Genomic DNA, 7,044 nt, shown 5'->3' with positions numbered 1-7,044 from the left:
AGTCAGCATCTTGCTGGCACTTGCTCTGCATTAGTCTAATATTTCTTTTACATAATTAGGAAATTAAACATCTCCAGCTAAAAATACCCCGTCCTGGCCATCTCCTCCTGATTGCAGAATCCCGGGCGGAGGGGAACCGGCAGCCGCTTGTGGTGATTCATGGCCGTGACGCTGATGGGGCGATTAATCTCCGTGAGAGGAGAGATCCCGGTCCCAGATTACACAGCAGATCTGCCGTGGCCCCTCTATGGGGTTATTTATTTGTTTAAGTGTCTCCAGATGACTGGAATGGATTGCCCCGTGCACTTTGGGTGGAGGCACCGGGAATATTCTCTAAGCCCCCCTTCTTCATCTCTCCCCACTATGAAATTGTGACGGTTTTTCCTGGAATGATCAATTGTTTCTATCCATGTGGCCAAACTGACTTGCAGTTAGGGGAAGATAGGATGGTCAGCTGCTTGGGGCTCAAAGCCAGGGCTGCGGGGTGCCGCTTTACTTTTGTGGAGGGAATAAAAAGACTTTCCTCTTCGGGACAACTGCCCACTTCGCTAGATTGTTTGGACATTTCTGATACTTAACTGCTTCTGCTCTGGAAATACTCAGGTAGGTGACTGTCCTAGTTTCTGAGCTTTTGTATAATCACATGATCACCCCTAGTGCTCAGGAGTCGGGGGCAGCCAGGAAACTGGTATTCCCTGGAAGGAAGACTAAAGAACCTGAAGGATCAAAAGTGGTTGCCAGCCATTGGCCAGCACCGTCCTGCTCTGTAATAAATTCATTCTTGGTCACTGGCCCACTTATTTGATATTCGGGCCTCACTGCATTCCACCAATGTACAGTGGTTTAGTCTGGACGCTCTTCCGACATTTCATATTTAGTCCTCTGTTAGTCTGTGCTGAGACGTGTCCTCCCTCCATCAGTCTGTCCCTAGGCCCAGCCACCTCCTGTCACTGTGCACTGAGACCTGGCCTCCCTCTGTCACTGAGACCTGGCCTCCCTCTGTCACTGAGGACCTGGCCTCCCTCTGTCACTGAGACCTGGCCTCCCTCTGTCACTGAGACCTGGCCTCCCTCTGTCACTGAGACCTGGCCTCCCTCTGTCACTGAGACCTGGCCTCCCTCTGTCACTGAGACCTGGCCTCCCTCTGTCACTGAGACCTGGCCTCCCTCTGTCACTGAGACCTGGCCTCCCTCTGTCACTGAGACCTGGCCTCCCTCTGTCACTGAGACCTGGCCTCCCTCTGTCACTGAGAAATGGCCTCCCTCTGTCACAGAAGCTCAACCTCCATCTAACAGTCTGGACAAAAGCTTGGCCTCCCTCCTGTCACTGAAGCTCAGCCTCCATCTGTCTGGACAAAGCTTTGCCTCCCTCTGTCACTGTGCAGCGAGACTTCTCCTTCCTCTGTCAGTCTGCACCTGAACTCAGTCTCCTTCTATCACTTTGCTTCAATGCCCAACTGCCCTCTATCAGTGTGCAACAAAGCTCAGCCTCCCTCTGTCGCTGTGCGCCTAGGCCCGCCCTCCCTCTGTCGCTGTGCGCCTAGGCCCGCCCTCCCTCTGTCGCTGTGCGCCTAGGCCCGCCCTCCCTCTGTCACCGTGCGCCTAGGCCCGCCCTCCCTATGTCACCGTGCGCCTAGGCCCGCCCTCCCTATGTCACCGTGCGCCGAGGCCCCGCCCCTCCCTATGTCACCGTGCGCCGAGGCCCGCCCTCCCTATGTCACCGTGCGCCGAGGCCCCGCCCTCCCTATGTCACCGTGCGCCGAGGCCCGCCCTTCCTATGTCACCGTGCGCCGAGGCCCGCCCTCCCTATGTCACCGTGCGCCGAGGCCCGCCCTCCCTATGTCACCGTGCGCCTAGGCCCGCCCTCCCTATGTCACCGTGCGCCGAGGCCCTCCCTCCCTCTGTCACCGTGCGCCGAGGCCCGCCCTCCCTATGTCACCGTGCGCCGAGGCCCGCCCTCCCTATGTCACCGTGCGCCGAGGCCCGCCCTCCCTATGTCACCGTGCGCCGAGGCCCGCCCTCCCTATGTCACCGTGCGCCGAGGCCCGCCCTCCCTATGTCACCGTGCGCCGAGGCCCGCCCTCCCTATGTCACCGTGCGCCGAGGCCCGCCCTCCCTATGTCACCGTGCGCCGAGGCCCGCCCTCCCTATGTCACCGTGCGCCGAGGCCCGCCCTCCCTATGTCACCGTGCGCCGAGGCCCGCCCCTCCCTATGTCACCGTGCGCCGAGGCCCGCCCTCCCTATGTCACCGTGCGCCGAGGCCCGCCCTCCCTATGTCACCGTGCGCCGAGGCCCGCCCTCCCTCTCTCACCGTGCCCGAGGCCCGCCCTCCCCCTATCACCGTGCCCCGAGGCCCGCCCTCCCCCTATCACCGTTCCCCCGAGGCCCGCCCTCCCCCTATCACCGTTCCCCGAGGCCCGCCCTCCCCCTATCACCGTTCCCCGTGGCCCGCCCTCCCCCTATCACCTTGCCCCCGAGGCCCGCCCTCCCCCTATCACCGTGCCCCATGGCCCGCCCTCCCCCTATCACCGTGCCCCGAGGCCCGCCCTCCCCTATCACCGTGCCCCGAGGCCCGCCCTCCCCCCATTGTACAGCGAGATTTGCAGGGTATCTATGGAGGCTGAGTGCTGCCTTGGCAGACGGTGAACAATTCAGCAGCCGAGGAATAAGACATCCCAGCATAATGCAGCAGTCGGATAGCCGGTCTGCCAGGACAGGTCTGAGCGCAGTACATGGCTCTCTGTGTCGCTGGCAGCACTGAGTACAGTGACTTCATCCCCAGCCGTCCTGCAGTCTGTGCTGTGCCGGGACAAACACCATGATCACACCCCGGGACGGCCCTGCGCCAACCCGCCACCTCCGACCTCTTCACGGAATTGCAGAAATATGAGGGAATTATTGGGGGGGGGGGGGTCCTATCCAGATATTAATACTCAGAGCAGAGAACAAACCACAAATTTCCGTCCAATGATTCTTCGCCACACAGCCGAGGTCAGTGATGGCGCTTATGTCAAAGGGGAAGCGATGTCTTCAATAATTTATCCATGGTTGTGGGAGGGGTCAGCGCAATGTATACAATAATGTATACAATGTATCATCAACGGATACAATCCTCCTCCTTTTGTGTCATTTGTAATCATTTCTGTACTAGAGGTGGGAGGAGCCATATCAGCAAAATGGATTTTGCAGTGAAATGATAGATTTGGCTAATATTGTAATTTTGGAGAAAATGGCCTCTAACTTCCCCGTGTGAAGCTGCTAGGGTGGAATTTGCTGGTGGGGGGGGGGGAGGAACGCCCCTTTATGAGAATTTCCAAATGTTGATTTATAAGTCCTGTGATGCCCATCAATCAATCAGTAAATGGCATGTCATATCTAATTAAAGGTTTTATAGCAGAACACTTTGTCCACAAAGAATCATGGGGATGCAATAGTGCCCAACCTGCAGAGAATGAAATGCTGACAACGTGTTCCTCTTAAAAATTTTTAAAAAAATCTGACTTGACTGTATGTGTGCACAAAAAATGTCAATCTTGAGAATACATAGGCAACAAATGGGCAATTGTTTACAATGCGTTGGATACAAAGTGACAATCCTGACAGCAAACTGGCAATCTGGACAACTGTGGCAATACAGGGGCAACAAATGAGCAACTGTGGCAAAACGGGGGCAACCAAGAGGCAACTGTGTCAATACAGGGGCAACCAAGAGGCAACTGAGTCAATACAGGGGCAAGAAATGGGCAACTGTGTCAATACAGGGGCAACCAAGAGGCAAATGTGTCAATACAGGGGCAAGAAATGGGCAACTGTGGCAATACAAGGGCAACCAAGAGACAATTTGGCAAAACATGCAACCAAGAGGCAACTGTGATAGTGCAGGGGCAAACAAGAGGCAACTGTGACAATACAGGGGCAACCAATAGGTGACAGTGACAATAGAGGGGCATCCAAGAGGTGACAGTGACAATAGAGGGGCATCCAAGAGGTGACAGTGACAATAGAGGGGCATCCAAGAGGTGACTGTGAAAAAACACGGGCAACAAATGGGCATCTGTAACAATACAGAGGAATCAAGTGAGTAAATGTGGCAATACAGGGGCAAACAATAGGCAACTGTGACAATACAGGGGCATCCAAGAGGCACCTGTGACAATACAGGGGCAACAACTGAGCAGTTGTTAGAACATGTGGGCAATAAATAAGCTATTCATGGGCAACAAATGGGTGATGGTTGCACTACATTGGCAGCAAATGGACAATCTTGACAATGACACCAAATGAGCAATCTTCGGCAACTTTGGCAATAAAGGGACAACAAATAGGCAACTGAGACACCATGAGGGCAACAAATTAGCAAACCTTTTAGAATATGTTGGCAATTAATATGCAGAACTGACAATACGTGGGCAACAAATGGCCAATCTTGTCAATACAGGGACAATAAAGGGCAATCATTAAAATACGTGGACAATAAATTGACAATACTTGATAATACATGGGCAACAAAAGGGCAGTGGTTACAATGAGTTGACAACAAATGAGCAATTCTGACCATACAGGGCAACAAATAGACAATCCTGTCCAGACAGGGACAATAAAGGGCAGTTAGAAGATGTTGATCATAAATAGGCAATGCATACAATACACAGGTAACAAAAGGGCAATTGTAACAATATGTGGGCAGCAAACGAGCGATTGTTGATGAGGGACTGTAAGAACGGGCAGAGAAGAGGTGAAAGGAGCTTCCACAATCTCAAGGAGCCATTCATAGACCACTGAATCCCTCAAAACATCAAAAAAAAAGAGTAATTCCAGTCCAGAACTAACCCTCCTCCCCCCTCTAACACTAACTACCCTGTAGAAGGAAAAAGCATTTACTTACCTATTCTCCAGGTGCTCCGGTTCGGTCACGTGATCGCCTCCTAGCGGCCTGCTTCAGGGGAGAGGAGGACAGCCGACAACGGATGCCCCATAGTAAGCCTCTGTGTGATGTCATTGCCCAGGCATTCCAGTTGTTGCCACTCTCTCCTTCTCCCCTGATGCTGGCTGCTGGGGAGGTCACGTGATTGGACTGAAGCGCTCTGAGAACAGGTAAGTTCATGCATCTTTCTTTACAGGGTAGTTAGTATCGGTATTGGAAGGGGGCTGGGAGCCATTTAAGGCTTCGTTAGACCCTGGAATTCTACTTTAATTTCACCCTCTTTATTGACTTCAGTGCAGTTTGCTGCAGTGTCCACAATTTCGGACAAACGACAAAACTGCATTTTGCTCATCTGTATTCGCTCTTCATGTAGTCTCTGTTCTTGGTCATGGAAGGTGGTCAGAGGCCATGGGGCTTAGGCTGCTTTGGCGGCAAACGGTGGTAATTAGGAATCTCAGAACCGTGGTCATTAATATGGAGTTGCCCCCTTTGTAGCTATAACATCCTCCACTCTTCTGGGAAGACATTCCACGATATTTTGGAGGGTGTCTGAGAGAATTTGTGCTCATTTATGAGGTCAGGTAATGATGTTGGTTGAGAAGACCTGTCTCACCATTGGTGTTCCAGTTCCTCCCAAAGGTGTTCAGCACTGATGTTGGGTGAGAAGACCTGTCTCATCATTGGTGTTCCAGTTCCTCCCAAAGGTGTTCAGCACTGATGTTGAGTGAGAAGACCTGTCTCACCATTGGTGTTCCAGTTCCTCCCAGAGGTGTTCAGCACTGATCTTGGGTGAGAAGACCTGTCTCACCATTGGTGTTCCAGTTCCTCCCAAAAGTGTTCAGCACTGATGTTGGGTGAGAAGACCTGGCTCACCATCGGTGTTCCAGTTCCTCCCAAAGGTGTTCAGCACTGATCTTGGGTGAGAAGACCTGTCTCACCATTGGTGTTCCAGTTCCTCCCAAAAGTGTTCAGCACTGATGTTGGGTGAGAAGACCTGGCTCACCATCGGTGTTCCAGTTCCTCCCAAAGGTGTTCAGCACTGATCTTGGGTGAGAAGACCTGTCTCACCATTGGGGTTCCAGTTCCTCCCAAAGGTGTTCAGCACTGATGTTGGGTGAGAAGACCTGGTTCACCATTGGTGTTCCAGTTCCTCCCAAAAGTGTTCAGCACTGATGTTGGGTGAGAAGACCTGTCTCACCATTGGGGTTCCAGTTCCTCCCAAAGGTGTTCAGCACTGATGTTGGGTGAGAAGACCTGGTTCACCATTGGTGTTCCAGTTCCTCCCAAAGGTGTTCAGCACTGATCTTGGGTGAGAAGACCTGTCTCACCATCGGTGTTCCAGTTCCTCCCAAAGGTGTTCAGCACTGATCTTGGGTGAGAAGACCTGTCTCACCATTGGGGTTCCAGTTCCTCCCAAAGGTGTTCAGCACTGATGTTGGGTGAGAAGACCTGGTTCACCATTGGTGTTCCAGTTCCTCCCAAAGGTGTCTGGCACTGATATTGGATGAGAAGACCTGGCTCACCATTGGTGTCCCAGTTCCTCCCAAAGGTGTTCAGCACTGATGTTGGGTGAGAAGACCTGTCTCACCATTGGTGTTCCAGTTCATCCCAAAGGTGTTCAGCACTGATGTTGGGTGAGAAGACCTGGCTCACCATTGGTGTTCCAGTTCCTCCCAAAGGTGTTCAGCACTGATGTTGGGTGAGAAGACCTGGTTCACCATCAGTGTTCCAATTCATCCCAGAGGTGTTCACTAGGGTTTGAGGTCAGGGCTCTGTGCAGCACGCTCCAGTTCCTCCACACCAAAGTGGTCATCCATGTCTTTCTGGAGCTGGCTTTGAACACGGGGGACAGTCATAGGGGGGAGGACAGAAAAGGGTCTTCACCAAACTGTTACCACAAGGCTGGAAGAGCACAATTGTCTCCAATGTCTTTGCATGATGAAGTATTAAAGCTGTTCTTCACTGGAGACACCCAAACTCTTTTGGAGAAGAAAAATGGATATTGCAGACGAACTTGAAGAGTTGCAATAAAGATACTTCGGCTGTTTTTTTTTTGTTTTTTTTAATTAATGTAAAAGGTTAAAGAATTGTGTAATGCTGACAAACCGACAAGTTTTTCA

Source organism: Staurois parvus, unplaced genomic scaffold (assembly GCF_062004578.1).
Source record: "Staurois parvus isolate SC_StPar_1 unplaced genomic scaffold, SC_StPar_1.0 ptg003880l, whole genome shotgun sequence".
NCBI lineage: Eukaryota > Metazoa > Chordata > Amphibia > Anura > Ranidae > Staurois > Staurois parvus.
Note: the sequence above shows the minus strand (reverse complement) of the source record.